General features: G+C 36.3%; 1 long non-coding RNA gene and 1 other non-coding gene across 4 annotated transcripts in view; both read right to left on the bottom strand.

The window, feature by feature from the left end:
- LOC102128875 (uncharacterized) overlaps positions 1 to 19,790 on the bottom strand; it is a 196,242-nt gene that overhangs the window by 69,772 nt on the left and 106,680 nt on the right. For all 3 annotated transcript variants that reach the window (XR_012416925.1, XR_012416927.1, XR_012416926.1), the window contains one exon: positions 18,807 to 18,927. This is a non-coding gene — a long non-coding RNA (uncharacterized lncRNA). The remainder of the gene's footprint in view (positions 1 to 18,806; positions 18,928 to 19,790) is intronic.
- Positions 13,703 to 13,805, bottom strand: LOC123575457 (U6 spliceosomal RNA). The gene has a single exon (XR_006700731.2). It is a non-coding gene; the product is annotated as a U6 spliceosomal RNA (small nuclear RNA).

The following is a 19,790-nucleotide window of genomic DNA, read 5'->3' as shown; positions in this document are numbered from 1 at the left end:
GATGACTTATGTCAAATATTCTATTGTTTAAGATGTCTATTTTGCAAGCTGTCAACCATACTATCTTTTAATATGTTTCTTTTCTGCCAGACCTGCAGTCTTCTTAAATGTTCCTTCTGCTAAACCTGAAATTTTCTAAAATGTTTCTTCTGCCACACAATCAATTGTGCCAAGTGTTTCTTTTGTCTAACGTTCTAATTTGTCAGATGTTTCTTCTGCCAAACATGCAACCTTTGTCAGATGTGGCTTTTTGCCAAACATTTCAAATTTCAGATGTATTTTCTGCCAAATGTTCAAACTTTTCAGATGCTTTTCCTTTTTAACATGCAGTCTAATCAGTTGTTTCTACTTCCAAACATGCGAGGTTGTCAGATGTTTCTTCTCCAAACATTCAACCGTTACAGATGTTTCTTCTGTCAGACATTCAATCTTGTTTGCTATTTCTGTTATAGTAGTTAGCTAGTCAGATGTGATCAGGACAGAAAATCTTTTTCATCCCCACCAAAAATGCCAGTTGTCCATGAGTTGATGGTCAGGTGGTTGTTAAACTGCCTGTATGAGATAATAATTGGTCACACCCAGGAAAAGCAGTCTTTCAATAGATAGAAACACCTACAGTTGTTGATCAGCAGTTTCCCAATAAGATCTCAAGAGTTGAGTGAATAGGCTAATGTACGCTAAGGGGCAAAATGGAGTTTAAAACATTTATGACCTTTCTCTGGGAATATTCAACTGGTAAAAAAAAAAAAAAAAAAAAGTCAATAAAAAATGAAAAAACAGAATAAAGAAAGCTTAACTGAATGTGCATACAACTCCAGTAAACACACTGTACATGTGCTGATAGGCTACTATGCATGCAGACAGACTGGTCCAAGAAAAGAATCAGAAATGTAATGCAATTTCAGAAGCCTGCCAACCTATACGGCCCCAAGTAAAAGGTCAAATCATGAACCTGATATCTAAAGTCACATGTTTGGCCCTCTTTAAGTGTACTTTACTTCCTTTCTTTCTTGCTCTATTACTTTTTAATAAATTTTACTCCTGCTCTAAAACTTGCCTGGGTCTCTCACTCTGCCTAATGCCCCTCAGTTGAATTATTTCTTCTAAAGGGGCAAGAAATTGAGGCTTCTGAAGGCTTCTACTGATCCACAGCTGCTAAAATTCCTATTGCCAAACATTAGATCTTGTCAGCCTTTTTCTCGGCCAAATATTCGATCTTGTCAGATGTTTTCTTCTGCCAAATATTGAATTATTTTACATGTTTCTTTTGCAGGCCCTGCACATTTTCAGGTTTTCTCTTTGCCAACCATGCAGTCTTCTTGGATACTCTTTCTGCCCACTATGAAATCTGTTTAAATGTTTCTGTTGTCGACCATGCAATCTTCTCAGATGTTTCTTCTGCCAAATGTGCAGTCTTCTTAAATGTTCCCTCTGCCAACCATTCAATTGTCAGTTGTTTCTCCTGCCACATGTTAAATTTTATCAGATGTTTCTTTGCCCCAGCATTCAATCTTGTCAGATGTCTTTTAGACCAAACATCCAATCTTGTCAGCTGTTTTTCTTGCCAAACATTCAATCTTGTCCAATGTTTCTTCTAACCAATATTGAATCTTGTCCAGTGTTTCTTTGGTCAAATATTTAATCTTGTCAGATGTTTCTTCTACCAAACATTCAATCTTGGCCAATGTTTCTATTACAGTAGGTAGCTAGTCAGACATTAGCAGGGCAGAGAGGGCCTCTTCTCACTAGGAATGTCAGGCAACCATGAAGTGATGGTCAGGTCTCTCTAAAATAATCATTGGTCACCACCAGTAAAAGGCAGACTCCCAGTAAAGGGAAACATCTGAAGCTAGTGATCAGTGACTTCCTGATAAGATTTCAAGAGCTGGGCTAATGGGCTCATGCATGCACAGTAAGAGGCAAAATGGCAGAGTTTAACTGGTATATGACCATTCTCAGAAAAAATCCACCAGGTAAAAGTGGAATGCCTCAAGTTAGCGTGCGTATATCTCTAATAAAGACTCTGCACACGTGGCTCCTTCCAAGAGCTGACAGGCCACTGCACATGTGAGAGCCTCCTCTAAGGGAAGAATCAGAGAAGTAATGCATCCCCCAAAGTCTACCAACCTATAAAAACCCATGTCAAGGGTCAAACTGTGCACTTGGATCTCTCAGGTTGCATGCTTGGGCCTCTTCCAAGTGTACTTTGCTTCCTTTCATTCCCTCTTTAATACTTTTTAATAAACTTTCACTCCTGCTCTAAAACTTGTCAGTGTCTCTCACTCTGCTCTATGCTCCACAGTTGAATTCTTTCTTCTAATAAGGCAAGATTTTAGGTTAGGGCAGACCTTTTCCATCCACAGACACTGAAATTTCTACTTCCAAGCATTCAGTCTTTTCTAGTGTTTTCTCTGCAAAATATTTAATCCTATCACATGCTTTTTCTCCTAAGTCATCATTCTATTCAGATGTTTCTTTTGTAGGCCATGCTATTTTCCTAGGTCTTCCTTCTGTTAACCATGCAATCTTCTAAGATATATATATACTCCTTCTGCCAAACAATGACACTTCTCAGATGTTTTTTTCTCTCAACCATTCAATATTGTCAGATGTTTCTTTTGTCAAAAAATTACTCTTGTCAAGTGTTCTTTCTGACAAACATTCAATCCTGTCAGGTTTCTTTTGCCAAACATACATTCATCTTAGATGTGAGTCCCTCTAGTGGAACACCAAACGTGGAGGTGATCTTAGGAACCCCTGACAAAATTGCATTATGTGAGATTTCTTTATTTAATTTGATGTGTTAAATGTGACTGCAATCAGAAGATTATTTCACATAATGCTTTTAAAATCCATTTTTCTTTATATTTGCCTCTCAGATTTCTGTCTTTCTATATTGATTGCGATAACAGAATAAAAGGGATGAATGAAACAATGATGTATAAAAAAGGGGAACATGCACAAATCCTATTTCAACCAGAAACAAATTTTCATGATGCACAATATGTTCTACAGTATAAATATTTCTATTAAAAAGATGAAGATTAAGTCAATATTTTACAACTCAGTAGGATTAATTTCCTTTTCATAATAATTGTGCATAAGAGCAGGCATGAGGGCACAGCACAGGGCTATAGTATCAACTACTTGGCTGGCTTACTTTGGGAAATGGCTTGACTTTAGGAGTTGAAGTCTATAGTGCCCTATGATCACACCTGTGAATTGCCACAACACTCCACCCTGGGCAACCTAGCAAGATCCTATCTCTTAAATAGTAAATACATACATACATATGTACATATGTACAGCAATAATTGTGCTTAATTTAGATAAGTGAGATAATTGTAGTAAAACATATATCCACTGAATAAAGTATAATAGTGTTTAATAATAGAAATTGTTTTGCTTTTAATTTTTTTATAACACTACAAACACAGTGAACCTGTTTAAGGCAGTTCTCAGAAAAGTCAGTCAAAAGAATTCCTTCCTCAATGTAAGATGATTTATCTGCTGTTCCCACTAAATTGTGGGTTTAACCATCAAAAATGAATCAAACTTTCAACTTATTTATAAATATGGTAATTGCATTTTACCTCATAACCTAGTTAAATCACAGATTACCAATTTCTGAAGAAATATAATACCAGAAAAAAACTTCATACTAAAACTATTTCAGATACAACAATTTGAGCCTGACCATTCAGAAGACACTCAAAATCTTGGCAGAGCATTATCAGTGACACTGTCACTACGGTATGCATATAAAGAGATTCAGTTTCAGGAACAAAGAGAATACAAGATATACTTTAGGATAGGGAGTCAATTATTTTAAAAGGAAATAATACAAATTTGTCAAACATACATATCTTTAAAAATGTGTTCTAAGAGTACTTTCTTTAAGGATGAAATTCAAAAGGAAGCAGTAAAAGCAGAGATAACAGAAGATAGCAAAATAAAGAGGAATTGCACTAACAAAAAGATGGGTACCAGCTTTTCTACAGATATCCCTAAAATTCCCAGAATACTGAAAACTAGTATTTAAAGCATATCTCCATATTTCCCTTTGTATCTCTCCATACGACATTATATTAGTTGTCTGCAATATATTATTATTAAAATGTCCACTTCTCCAAGCCGCTGGTTTATAAACTACTTCTGATTCAAATGTGAAACTCTCAAAACACAGTTGTATTGAGGGGGAGTATATGTGCATCTGACAGTAGCTTCTAGTTCTTGCTACCAGGTTTTTGTTTCAGAGTGACTGAAAGCATTTTTTTCTTTCAGGAAATACAAATGAAGTATTTCCACAAGAAGCAGCTAAGAAAGACAAGATCTTTCTTCACACCTGACCCTTAGGTTTTGACAATCCTGGAAAATGTTGACACATGTACTCATTAGTCTAGATAACATTCCCTGACCCTGTGTATGTAGCTGCAAAAAAGTTGGTTACTTTTGGCATCTTGGTAGATTCTTGAACACCAGAAGCATCAATCACATTAATAGTACACCCAAGAACTCTAAATTTTTTTTAAAAGGGTACCACCAGAGAGCTTTTAAAAGCTAAATCCAATTTACTTTTTGCTGTTAGTATCGATACTTCCTGCTTGAAATATTCATCTTTGTAAAAATTTTTTTGCAACATCACTCCCTCTGACTTTGCTCCTGCTTTTCTCTTGCCACTGTTCAGTCTCTTTTACCAACTCTTTTTCCTCTGCATATTGTTAATATTCCCTGGGTTTTGTCAAAGGCTTTCTTCTATTTCTTCTACATATTCTGCATTATGGACAAGCTCATTAAGATCTATGGCTTTGTCTAATAATTATAATAAAATTATTCTAAGTCTGCAACTTCAACCATAGAGTTCTAGCTCCAGGTAGAAATGCCTATTATCCAATTACCAACTGAAAATATCCTACATGAATGTTTCTTTGACCTCAACATATATGGAAATAAGTTAATCTATCTCATTATACCAACTATTATTCTTATATCTTAAGTTTAAAAAATTCAGCAAAAAAAAAAAAAAAAATGAAAATAGAATAATGCCAAGAAAAAGTTCCACATGTTTAAATGTATAATCTGAGCTTCTAACTTACTTATTTAACCCCTGATGGGTCAAAAATTTTAATAGATTGATAGTAATGCACAAATTGGTGACACAAAATAAACAAACTATAGCATGAACTACTGCAAAAGCTTCCGTTGTTTCTCAACCTCTTTACATGGCTACCCTCCAACTATGCTCTCTATGAAGTGTCAGAAAACTACAGGCCAAAGGTCAAATGCAGCCTTCAATATAGCCTTGTATGTTAAGTTTTATTGGAGTACAATTATGCCTATTTGCTTACCACATTTTATGACATTTTTCACACTGCAGTGACAGAATTCAATAGATATGATAGAGACCAAATGGCCTAAAACGTTTCCCATTGAGCCTATATGGGAAAAGCTTGCCAATCCCTACTTTAAACAGTGACAAGAATGCCCTAATACTCAAATCTAATCTTGTGACTCCCCTGCTTAATGTTTTATTAGATTATTCTTAGCTAATCAAAGTAACTACATTTGCTTTCATATTGACTCGTTTAGGAATGAGCATGTTGTACCCTAAAATGTTACAGGAAGATCACTGCAAGCATCTGAGTTTACTCCCTATTTAAAAGAAACGTGAAGAAAGGCAACCCTTCCAGCCTTCACATACTGTCTTCAGAGAACATGATGATTGAAGTCATTGCTAATTAGCCAACCATGGACAAAACACTGCCAGTAGCACAGCTAAGCTATGATATCCTTGAACCACCAAAACAACTTTGGTTCCCATGGTTTTAGTCATTGTTATTATAGTTAGGTCAGCTAATATTCACAGCCAGAAGTATTCAGAGAATTTTTCCCTGGCCCACAGAATAAGATCTACTCATTTATATACTATTAAAAGGCTTTCTGAAGCTTGCCTTATGTAGGTATTCAGTCCACACCACTCCCATGCCACATTATTTCCACTAGCAAAGTGTAACTGCTCATAAACACTACAAAGATTAATCAAGCATACAACATTTTGCACTTGCTCTTCCGTCAAACATGAAATCATCTCAGATGTTTATTCTGCTTAACGTGCAAACTTATCAGATGTTTCTTCTGCCAAACATTCAATCTTGTCCGATGTTCCCATGACATTAGGTACCTAGTCAGATATGAGCAGGACAGAAAAGCCCCGCTCCCACCTTCACCAGGAATATAAGAAAACCATGAGTTGAAGATGAGGTGGTTATTAAACTACCTTTCTAAAATAATAATTAGTTGCAGCTAGCTCAGGGAAAGGCAGTTTTCCAATAAATAGAAACATCTAAAATTGGTGATCAGCAGCTTCATAATAATACCTCAGGATTTGAGCTGGTGGGCTTAGATGTGTGCAGTAAGAGGCAACATGGTGATTTTAATTGATTTGTGACCTGTCTCTGAGAACACCTTACATTTTGAAAAAACAATACCTTAAGTGAGCAGGCATACAACTCCAAAAAACACACTGCAAATGCAGTCTCCCAGGTGCTGGCAGGCCACTGCATGTATGGACAGCACACCCTAAGGGAAGAATCAGGGGAAAAATAACACAACCTGAGAAGGCTTGGATCTTCTCAGGTCCATGGATCTCTCAAGCCACCCACTTTGCTTTCTTCCACATGTACTTTATTTTCTTTTGTTTCTGCTCTAATGCTTTTTAAGAAACTTTCACTCCTGCTCTAAAACTTGCCTTTGCCTCTCACTCTGCCTTATATCCCTCTGTTGAATTCTTTCTTCTGGGGAGGCAATTCAGGTTGCTGCCGACACATGCAAATCTGCCACCACTAACAATTTTACTAACAAACATTGAACCTTATCAGATGTTTCCCGTGCCAAATATTTAATCTTTTCAGATTAGAATCTTTTCTTTTGCAGGCCATGCACTCTTCCTAGGTCATCCTTATGCAGACTGTGCAATCTTTTTAGATACTCCCTCTGCCTACCATGCCATCTCCCTCAGGGTTCCTGCTGACCACGCAATGCTCTTAGATGTCTCTTCTGCCAAGTACTACATCTTAGATGTTTCTTCTGCCAAAAATTCAAATATGTCAGATGTTCTTCCGCCAAACATTCAGTCTTGTCAGATGTTCTTGTTACTGTAGGTAGCTAGTCAGACATGAGCAGGGCAAGAAAGGGTGTCCCACCACCATGAATGTCAGGCGACCATGAGATGATGGTCAGGCAGTTTTTAAGCTGCCTCTAAAATCATAATTGGTCACACTCGGTGCCAAGGAAAGGCAGTCTCCCAATACACAGAAACACTGGCAGTTGTTGACCAGCAGCTTCCCCTTAAGATCTTAGGAGTTAGTTGAGTGGGTTCACACATGTGCCCTAAAAGGAGAACTGCCAGAGTTTAACTCCTCTCTGACTTTTCTCTGGGAGCGTTCTACCTGTATGAGAATGTTTCAGGTGGGCAGGCATACAACTCCAGTAAACATGCTGCGCATGTGGCCCCTCCCAAATGCTGACAATCCACTATGCGTAGGGACACATTGTTCCAGTGGAAAAATCAGGGGAAAAATAACACAACCCTAGGAGCCTGGCAATGTAGAAGACCCCAAGTCAAAGGTCAAACCATGCAGTTGATCTCTCAATTTGCCTGTGTTGCCCTCTTCCAAGAGTATTTTACTTCCTTTCATTCTCGCTCTGAAAATTTTAAGAAATTTTACTGCTGCTCTTAACTTTGCCTCAGTCTCTCATTCTGCCTTATGCCCTGCAGTTGAACTCTTTCTTCTGAGGAGGCAAGAATAGAAGTTGCTGCAGAACTTTACATATTCACCGCTACTAACATGCTGTGTTGTTGTGACTCAAATACAGTCCCCCATGGTGAGACACTTCTACACCTCATCTTCTTCCTCTTTGGACAAAGGAATTCAGCTCATATACGTGGGTTTTGTCTCCCCTTTCAATCTCCTGCTTTCTAAACCACCCCTAGAACAATTCCACTGGCCACAAGTGGCTCTGCTGTGCTCCTCCCGGCTGATCTCAGCTCACCCTGATAAGTGGCTTACAGGAGTGGGAAGGAACCTGGAGTCTGTACCACATAGAACCAAGGCACTAATGGCCTTCCTGGACAGGATGCTCACGAGAGCTGTGAGACTGAAGTCTAAGACTGTGCAGTGCCTGGGGCTTCCTCTCAGCTTTTACACCTAAAATCAGCTCTTTCCAAAAAGTCCACACCACCTATTCTCCCGTTTCTCTGTGTGTATTCTGAAATATCACCCACCATACCTTTTCCCATGGAAGTTAGTCTGCCTTTTCTCTGGTTTCACTTCGCATACCGTGTGACTTCTCTGCCTGAAATACACATGCTCCTAGTCACTCGCACGCCCGCAACTCTTGCTGTGTTGGCTCGAAAGCAGAGACATGAGCTCTGCTCATGAGATATTCCCCTGTAAATATTCCCTGACATTTATATTTGTTTTCACCAGCTCAGATGATGTTCAAGCCTTTCCCTATCTGCTGGCACATTGCTGGGAAAGATGTTAACTGGAACTCTGGGGCTCTGCCAGCTTCTTATGACTTACCACATGCTTTTCCTTACAGTTATGCTCAGGGCCCAGTTCTTCAGTGGCTTTTGAAGCCATTTGTTCACCTGCATAGAACTTCATTCTGTGGCCTTTTAAGAACCCTACCTACTTGCTTTTTTTTGGAAATAGTACCCCTATGGGAGGGGGGAAATTCTTCCTCTAACCTTTGGGAGTTTTTACCCTAAGGCCCAAATCCTCTGGAGGTTACTACCTTATGTCAAGAGGGCAAATAAATATGGCCCTCTCAAATTCAAGGGTGGCTGTTTTGGGGAGCACAGGGAGGCTTTCCATGAGTATTCCTCACTCGCTTCCTCCCACTTCCTCCTGTAGCTTCTATTTCTCTAATCACTTCTATGCCCTTCTCAATATGCATCAAGGTCTTCAAGGTCAAATTCAAATGGAGTAAAGTCAAACCCCCTTGCAGCACTTAGCTGAAAAACAGGCTTCTCATCTAGTTAAAGAAGATGACAAACGGGAATTTGAGTAAAGAGATCATCATTTTCCTGCTAGAATGCTCTGAGCGAGAGTCACTCTAAGATCATGGAGACATGGATGGAGGCCAGGCCAAGATTGAGGGCATTGGTCCCAGGCTAGAAGATGAAGGCAAGGTTAGCAGTACACAGTAAAACTGGTTCATTCTGGAACCCCAAGGATAAACAGGGGATCCTCTGTTCACTTCAGTATGTTTTATGTTCTCAAGGGGGTAATTGTAATGAGATGGGACCAAGATTAGGGACACACAGTAAGAACGATTTGCTCCAGAATACTAAGGATGAATGGGGGGATGCCCTATTCAGGATCATAAGAAATTTAAGAAAGTTCAAGCATCTTGTAGATGGTCTGTGTGAGTTATGAGAAAGCTTTGTGAAAGGAACCTTAGGAAAGAAATGTTATACAACTTTAAAGGTTGTTATGTCTATCAAATGCTTCAGGAAAGGAAGCTTTACTGGAGCACAAATGTGCCTATTTGCTTCCATATTATTTCTGACTCCTTTCACACTGCAACAACAGGGTTGAAAACATACAACAGAGACTACAAGACCTAGAAATGTTTGCTATCTGGCCCTTTACAGGAAAAGCTTGCCAATCCCTACTTTGTATCGTAACCAGAATGCCCTAATATTCACACCTCCTCTTGGGCCCCCCCTACCCAAAATCTTTGCATGAATCCCTGCAGAAAACCTCACTGGCTCCCTATCCAGGACTATTCTTTCTTCTTTCTCACTGGAGAAACACAAATTTATTTGAATATTTATCATTCCATTATCCCACCTCAGTTCCAAAAAAAAAAAAAAAAGAAATGATTATTCTAAGCTAATCATAGGAATTACATTGATCTTATGATCCTATGCAAACTTCTGAGTTGGCTCCCTGTTTTGAAAATAAAACAAACAAAAAATCATGAAACAAAGAAACCCTTCCAGCCTTCAGATACTGTCTTGAGAGAACATAATGACTGGCTACTCATTGGCTACTTAGCTAACCATGAAAAGAGACATTAACAAAATACTGCCAAGAGCACAGCTGAAAAAGGAAACATACATGTGACACTATGATATCCCTGAACCAACAGAACAACTTTGGTGCCTATGGTTTTAGCCATTGTTAGTTAGGTCATCTAGTATTTACAGCCAGATATATTCTGGGAACTCCTCCATGGCCTACTGAATAAGATCTACTTCTTTATATACTAATCAAAAGTCCTTCCTAAGCTTGCCGTATCAAGATATTCACTTCGTTTCCAACAACTCCCATACCACACTATTTCCACTAGCAACATTGAATTTAACATAAACCCTACAAAATTCACTCAAGGGTCTGCCCTTTTGTATTTGCTATTCTTTCTGCCAAACATGCAATCTTGTCAGATGTTCCTTCTGCCTAACACACAATCTAGTTAGATTTTCTTTTTGCCAAATTTCGTTCTTCCACCTCCTTACCTGGAAAACTACTATTTACTCTGCACGCTTTCCTTAAATTCTACCAATCTTTTTAAATCTTTAATTATTTGCCTTGGACATAAAGTGTCTGGCCCACATAAAATATGACAAATACACAATAAATAACAACTGTAAACTCCCAGCAGGCAGCTGACACAGAGTAAGCACTGAATATGGTAGTAAATAATAAAAAATGACAATGATAGTAACAAGATAGAAATGCTTAGTACCTTAAAGATGCTTTGCAGTTATGTGTACGTGGAGAAGTGGATAAATGAATAAAGGCATTTCCTTTGACAATTCTATTGAAAAACACAGAAATTAAATAGGGAAAGCTCTATTGCATTATGAGCACATTAAAGGTTCAGACTATATGTATTCTTTATCCCTGCAACATGCAAAACCTTACTTACAGAAGTTTCTTTGATAACTATATGATAGAGTTATGGTCATACAGTTCATATTGTATAATGTACATTGTATATTGTACATTGTATTATACCCAGGCAGTATAATACCATTTTTCTTATTATAAAATATTTTGTACTTTTATTGTAATTTGTTAAGCCTAGAGTTGGGCTATTTTAATATTAATATTTTGGCTAGTAGTAACAGAGCATATCTTGTTGTAACAAAATTACTATTATGACAATTATCCATTGGATAAAGCAACACATCTTGTTTTAATGAAGTAAATATTATCTCACTTGGTGTCAACTTGGGGGTAATGCAGCCAATAATAGTGAGGCCTTGTTGGTACAAGATTATGTAACACAAGCTGTGCTTCTCAACAAAGTATTGTTCTTCTGACTTCTGCACTAAGCAGGTATCTTTAAAAAGTAATTTCCTATTGGTACTTATGCACCCTGGCTAAGTTTTACAATTCCTACTGACATATGATTATGGTACCAGAAAATTATCATTAAGTTCCAAGCTCTAAAGAAAGTTACTTTTTTAGTGACACAAATCATGATGTCATACAGTTGATCCTTGAACAAGGGTTTGCATTGCAGGACCCCCTTATAATACATAGATTTTCTTCCCTCCCACAGCCACACTAAAAAAGCAAGACAAATTTCTCCTCTTCCTCATCCTTCTCAGCCTCCTCAATGTGCACACAGTGAGAATGAAGACCTTTATATATGATAATTCACTTCCACTTAGTGAATAGTAAATATATTTTTTCCATCTTATAATTTTCTTCCTAAGTTTTTTTTCTTCAGATTGCTTTATTGCAAGAATACAGTGTACAATACATATGACTTTATTGCAAAAATACAGTATACAATATGTAACTGTTTATGTTTTCAGTAAAGCTTTAGGTCAACACGAGGCTATTAGGAGTTACATTTTGGGAGAGTCAAAAGTCAAATGCAGATTTTCAGCTACACGGGGGATCAGCACCCTAATTCCCTTGTTGTTCAAGGGGTAACTTGAACATTTGTAATTCTCATTTGCTAAACACTGGTAATCCTCATTTGCTAAATGCAAACCATTTATTATAAAAGTTAAATAGAAGATATATTGTACAACAAGCCTATTTTTTTATGACTATAGAGGAAACATACAACATAAGAACTTAAATTTTTTATTATTTATACAAAAATACTATATGGAATTTTAGGGACCATAATTAAATTTTTTTTTCAGACAATACTGCTTGAGATTACAAACTATCTACAACAACATTGTTAACTAATTGTGAATTGTAAACTAAAAAAATTAAATCAAAGAAATTTATATATATCTATATTTAAATATATACACACACACACGTTATTTATACATTTTTAATTGCTCTTTTGTGATTAAATCTTCCATAATCTTATGGTAGTGTCACAAAGAGTAGTTGACTGTCAGAAGTCTTACCTGGGTTGAAATTTTGAGGATTTTTAGACATATTTTATATTCCAAAAGTTGTTGGTGAATGCTATATATGAAATATGCAATCAATAAAAGTACTATTTTAACACTGATATGAAAAAAATTACCAAATATGTTAAATTATTAGAGTATTCCAGACAATATTAGAGCTAATCTCAGAACTTTACTCATTTCATAATCTTTGAATTTGTGAGCTCTATGAACTTCTTAAACTTTTAGTTAAAGAAGAAAGTAAGGTGAAATATTCATGAATTGAGGGCAATATAGCTCAGTAAATGAACTAGATTTAGGTTGACATTACGGAAAATGTTCTCAACTCAGAATAAATCTTAGCTCTGCAACCAATTGGTTCTTGATCAAGTTGCTTCTCTTAGGCTCAATGTCTTCCTCTAAGAGTGAGACTTGTAGTGCCTTATTTAACTAGGGTATTATAAAGACTTAACAAGATAGCATTTGAAAAAATGCTCAGAGAAGTAGTGAAGCAATGGAATAATTTATTCTTGAAACTTACTGCTGAAACTATTTTAAAATCCCAAATAAAACCCAACGTGTTTGTCAGATGCAGTGGCTCATGCCTGTGATGCCAGCACTTTGGGAGGCTGAGACAAGAGGATTGCTTGAGCCCAGGAGTTCAAGACCAGCCTGGGCAACATAGGGAGATCCTATCTCAACAAAGTTAAAAATAAATTTTTTTTAAAAAATGTGTATTTCTTCATAGGTTCTAGTATTCAAATGTTGCAGTTTTCAGAAACTGTTATTAAGTCCTACTCTTGGTTATTAAATGTTCTATTCCTTGTGACTTGTAATTCAGGGCATCTATTTCATAATTTGTAATAAAAATATTTATAAATATATTAATTCATCAAAGTAGACAACATGATTATCTCCTATTGCTGAGTTCGTCAATCACACCCAGAGCAGAAAACTATTGGATGTCAAGACCTGGCTTGGACTCCTAATACTCTTTACCAACCTACCCAAACTCTGAACCAACAAATCTTTGTTGCAATAATGCTTACTCCCCATGTTCATCTCCAACTGCTGTGGAAGACAAAACCTTACCTTTATTTTTTTAAAGTTCCATGAAGGGGATGCAAGCTGATATTTTCTCTTTTCCTGGATGCCTACTAGCAATATATTGCACAGAACATCCCATGTGTTTCCCAGCACAATCTCATTCCATAGATCACCTTACATAAATATTTTTGTGGGTGTCACCATTTTGCATTGACTCATAACATTTCATTGGAGCTACTAAGACAGTAGTCAAATGTCCTTTTGGAGACTGCAAGAAATATAGAACACCTCACAAATTTGTGTGTCATCCATGTACAGGGATCATGCTGATCTTCTCTATATTGTTTCAATTTTAGTGTATTTGCTGCCAAAACAAGCACAAACATCTACTTTTTTTTTTTTTTTTTTTTAACATGGAGTCTTGCTCTTATCACCCAGGCTGGAGTGCAATGGTACGATCTATGCTCACTGCAACCTGCGCCTCCCGGGTCCAAGTGATTCTCCTGCCTCAGCCTCCCAAGTAGCTGGGATTACAGGTGCCCACCACCATGCTCAGCTAATTTTTGTATTTTTAGTAGAGACAGGGTTTCGCTATGTTGGCCAAGCTGGTCTCGAACACCTGACCTAGTGATCCACCCACCTCGGCCTCCCAAATTGCTGAGATTATAGGCATGAGCCAATGTGCCCGGCCACAAACTTCTATTTTTATACATGGATACCGATGAGTCATGGATGAGGCTTAGCTCTGTTAAATCTAACTTACTTGAGATTTTGTGAATTCTTTTGAATGGCTTCATTGTGAGGTAGAATTTTAAAATATTTTTAAAAACTCAAGATAGAGATGCAAGTAGTTTGGGAGATTTTTACTTTTATGGAAAACAGATCACTTGAGGGAAAAACCACTACCCTGGGGAAGCAGAACATGGGTCCTTCCAGAACAATATGGTACTCTCCACTACCTACAAAATGGTGCCACACAGAATCTAAAGGGGCCAAGGGTATACATCTGGTAGCAAAGAAGAAAGGAATCTCTGATTTCTTCCTGTGACATTATTTGGACCTCACAGTTTCAAACTATTCCAAGGGATTCAGAGGATAATTTACCTTGAAGGTCTAGGACAAGTCCAAGCTAAGACATGGGTTTCGTATCAGGTTTTGAGTGTGAGAAGAAGGGTCACTATGAGTGTGACTAAAGCTAGAAAGCCCAACTGCCAGAGCAGGGTACTGGCACTTTGGAAATAAAGGCTGAGCATATCTATGTGAACTAAAACAAAAAGTAGTAACTTTGAAGTCTATATGTGAAACACCAGGAAGACTGAGGGATCTAGATGAGTAAGGTCATCCTGGTAGCAAAGGTCATTCATTGTTACCAGACTGAAGAAGCAGTTTGCATGGCAACAATGCAGCAACAGAATCAGTGGAAACAACACAATGATTAGAAGGACCTTTTCCCATCCCTCATCCTGACTGTAAAAGAAGACTGTCTTCCTGGGACTTAGGGAACCCCTTAAGTTCTTTTTAAAAAATCAAGGAGGAAGGTATAGAGGATAGCACCCAGAGGCAGTACTAAGTTTTTTGCTAAAGTGGACATTTTAAGACCCAAATTACTGACTAGAAAAATAAAAAATGTGACACTGTGTTTATCCCATGCATTGGGGTTATACTTGGAATCAAATAGACAACTTTGATATCTGTAGGGATAACTGTGTTAAAAGCCCTAAAATAAAGAACCCTGGACCCACTGCTCCTTCTAACTAGTCTAGCTTTTTGCCTGATTTCTGGCTGATGAAATGAATTAACTCACTGCCCTTCAAAAACTAATTGAACCAAGCTATGAAATCTCACCTAGCCTTTACATGTAAACACTTTGATTAAAAATATTAGCAACAGCATAATCTTCTGCAGTCATTCCACACATATCTTGAGTAAATATGTCAATATTTTGCTGAAGAATGCTGTCTCCGATGACATACTGCAAGCATGAGGGCTGTGCTAAACTAACAGAGAGAGAACTTCATTCTTAGAAACTTTACAAACTTAATATGTGCTTGTCAGTATAGAATTAACCACTTACATGAACTAACAAACATAAGCATCCCGGGTGCTCAAGTGTCAATCTTTGTAAATAACCCCAAAGGCTTAAAGGAAGGGACAAAAAAAATTCATGTCCCACTGGGGTATGGCGTAGTAGAAGTAGTGAACACAAAGTCCTTTGATGGGCAAAAGACTATGCTCAGGTCACTTATCTAAAGGAGGCAAAGATTTAAGGGAAGAATTATCCACTTCTTCCCTAGTCTGATATATTGTAATTCAAAATCAGTTAGAAGTCAGATAAGTAAGAGCAATCTGCAGGCTGAAAACAATAATACGATGAATAATTATATTAGTAATAGTCGTTCAGTTAATGATACTGATAAGCAAGTGTGAGGCACTGAATTAAATGCTGTATGCACATAATCTAATTTCCACACAATCACCCCTGAAGGATATGTTATTATTCTCATTTTCATACAGGAAAACATATTCGGTACTAAGTAATGTTTGCAAGGTCACCCCTAACAAGTGAAGAAGCTAGAAATTAAAACCAGTCTTGTGTGAATCTAAGGCCTATCTCTTTTCCATCACTCACCTACAGCTTATCTTCATTAAATAAAAAGTTAATTTAATTAAACATATCTTTCTTCCCTCTACACATACCGATCACAAATAAAAAATTAAAATACACCGTAAATTAAAAAGAAATAAAATGATGAATTCACAGTGGTGGTAACAATTAATAATCACTTAGGGATAACCTAACATTAATATTTTTCAAATAAATCATCTTAAAGCAAACAGTCATCCAAAACACAAAATAATTTTCAATTCCTATTTATGATTCATATTACATTTTATACAAAGAGTATACAAAAGCAGAAGGTAGATAAATACTATAAAATACTTAATAATTCAATATTGAATCAATAAGCAAACTAAAAGTTATAGTTCATATGTCCTAAAACTAAACCCTTTACTGAAGAAGATAATGTGACCTAAAACATCAGATTGCAAATAACATCAGCCAATATAATAAGAGAATATAAATCCTGTCATATACATATGTTCTTTATGTTGCCCAGTCCAAGTAAATGCTTTTCTACCTAACTGGTGATTTGTGTTGATATTTTCCACTATAATCCAATAATTATAAAGCTAATCTTCTGATAAATTGAATATTTCCAACTTGAGTGTTATGACTCTAGAACAATACTCACTTTAAAAAATGACTAAACCTTTTAAACTTATCTACTGCATTTACATTTGCATTTTTTGTTAGTAAAAATTATACCATTTGCTGTCTTCTTTTAGTTATGGCACATAAAAGTGGTGTGAGGCCATCCTGTAAAATGGCAAAAACAATTTATAATTCATAAAATTACATATTCGTCAGCTGAGCTGAATACCTTATATAATGTCCTATGAACTTAAACACAAAATAGAAAGCAAATAAAAAGCAGTCCCTTCCTTCTCACTCCTCTGTGCTTTCCCATGCACTGCTCCTCCACTTGAAAACATCTGGCCTCTGACTCACCACGTTAACTCTGGCCAGCTCCAAAAATGATTTGAAACATTCACTGGTTTCAAGAATCTTTGCTTCTGGCACAACATTTCACATGGTATCTTGTAATAATTTTATTGATTCCTATCTAAACCAAGAGATTCTTGAGGGAAGCTGCTGTGTCTTTTATCTCTTTATCCCCAAACCCTATGATATCATAGTAAATGCTTTAAGTATTTTTATTAAATTAATGATCTAAATTATTACCTCTAGAGCAGTACTTCCTAAACTATATTCCAAAGAATATTTACTTTGTCAGAAGTTAGACTGCACCTGAACAGGAAGATCCTATGGTCATCTACGTTTGAGAAATATAAAACTGGATTATATGTCCGGTATTCAAGAAATGTCTTGACCTTTGCCTAATCCTTATTTGACAATAGGTTTTGTGGCAACTAACATTTGAGGAATTAAAATTTCAGAAGCACAGTTTTTAAAACTTTCCAGTAAAGGTAGGGGTTTCCTCCAGGTGACACAAACTCACTTGATTATTTTCTATCAATGGGCCCAGGATCCCAGCTGCCAAAGTCAGGCACTCCTGCTCCAAGTAGGTCACTAAGGAAATGGGCTCTGAATTAAATGAGGCTTCAAATGAATTTTGATTGCTTATTATTAAATGGTCCCTTAGGTTTCTCCCATGACAGGATCACAGAATTTTAGCTGTTAGAAAGTTCAGTATGAAATTTTATTCTCAATTATAATGATATTGATAATCCTAGGACCCTAATGCATATCTACTTCTTAAAATGCATTAATCCATTTTTATTCTGGTTTCTATTTTCCTTGCTACTTAAAATTATCTTTTATTTTTGGCAAAATATCAGAAATACAAATGCAATGGCTTATCAATACAATTTCTAGCTGAACTATATGGGTTATTTTAGCATAATAAAAGCCACTAAATCACTTCCATTTTAAGGGACAATGCTGAGGAGAAATATATAATGTGTTCTGCAATATGCATAACCTATCCAAATATAACCATAATTAACCTAAAAAAGCCTATAGGCCTTCTAATGTGATTATTATGTATGGTATATATAAAGAAAAATCATTGTTTTAAAAAACTTCTAAATTCTAAAAGTCAACTCCATTATTAAGGACTACAAAATATATACTATATATAATAAACAGCTATCAACTATCTTGAAAACCTTGAAATCTCTACCAAAATATACTATATGACAGGAGTTGTTAACTAAAATATTTACAGAGGCAAAGGATGTGACCTGAGTTAGTACCTAGGTGGGGAGAGTGGGAAACTAGAGACCACAGACTTTGCGTGAAGCTATAGCCTCTTCATAGCATACCAAACAGTAATATGGGCTCAAGGGAAACCAGATTTCATTATTTAAGAAGAGCCTGAAATACAGATTTTTGCATGTCTCCTAAATTTTACATGTTGGCTCAATTTATGCAGGCCAACTTTGCTTTCCTGTGTTGTTGTACACTAGTTAGAAAAAAAAAAATACTTCAGTCAAAAAAATAATTCAAAAGTTTTACCTATAACAAATTCAAATATGTACCATAAATGCATAAAAGAAAGCCATACTCTCTAATACTTTTTGAAAGATATTAGTATTTAAAGTAAAATGTTAGACCATTATTTCAAATTATTTTTATTTAGGGATTGCTTAAGCTTCCAAACAGGAAAAATTGACCCTTACATATGTCAATGTTAAAACAAGTGGATTTCAAATATTTTGAAAATAACAATGGTTGATCTCTACATCGTTTTTCACTTCGATGTTTGTCTTGTATGAAAACAGTTGTTGTTACCTTTGACATACTCTCATTACAGACAGCAGGTGGAGAGCAGTGATGCCATAGACATCTGCAATATTTGGATCAACACCAAAGTCTAGCAGAATAGTTTCACATCTTCTTGGCATGTTAGAACCTATCAGTATTAGAACAAGAAATAAATCGCAAATTGTAGGAAATCAAAATAAATATTCCACAGGTTTCACAAACTAGTTATATTTCAGTGAGACAAATTCATTTTTATTCTATGTATTTAAGCCAAATCCATCTCATGCTGAAAGGACTGGCTACTATATTCCTTCGTTAGAAGTGTCTTCTTTTCACTGTCACAGATGTTAAGCTGGCATTTTCTGTGCACCAGAAAAGTTACCACTTCTGGACAGTCATTGGCACAGGCCAAATGTAGAGCCATCCTGCGAAATTGAGGAGATACTGAGAGAAGTTTAGTCCACTATCTCAAAACATAAATGATTCATGTAATTGCAAACAATAAATAGCATGCTATTCCTCTGCCTTCAAAACAAATATTTAATTTCCCCCTGAAAACAAACAATATTTATTAGCTCTTATTATTCACTACATCAATGAAAGAATGACCTATTTGAATAGAAAGAGCTTGGCCTTTGGGTTCAGTTGAACCTGCAGTTGAATACTATTTTAAGATCTTTCACTTGCTAGATATTATAATTATTACTACTACTTATTAAAGACAACATCTTAATTAGGTAAAATGGTACCATTACACTTCCTTTGTGCTATGTTTTAAAGGTTCGAGATAAGACTGTATTTCAATGATTCTAAGATGCTCATTTTCTCATATTTCAACATCTCTGACATTAAAATGCTGCTTATAATTCATTATTTATTACAACTATATTTTGCAGCATTTTAAACATTATTTTATTGATACATAAAATAAGGCAGCATCACACAATCCACAGTGGCTACATCAAGTGGAATATGGTATATACAACAGGGCAATGGAAGTCCTAGTCATAT

Source organism: Macaca fascicularis, chromosome 8, assembly GCF_037993035.2.
Source record: "Macaca fascicularis isolate 582-1 chromosome 8, T2T-MFA8v1.1".
Taxonomy (NCBI): Eukaryota; Metazoa; Chordata; class Mammalia; order Primates; family Cercopithecidae; genus Macaca; species Macaca fascicularis.
Note: the sequence above shows the minus strand (reverse complement) of the source record. Positions and strands in the feature narration are given on the sequence as shown.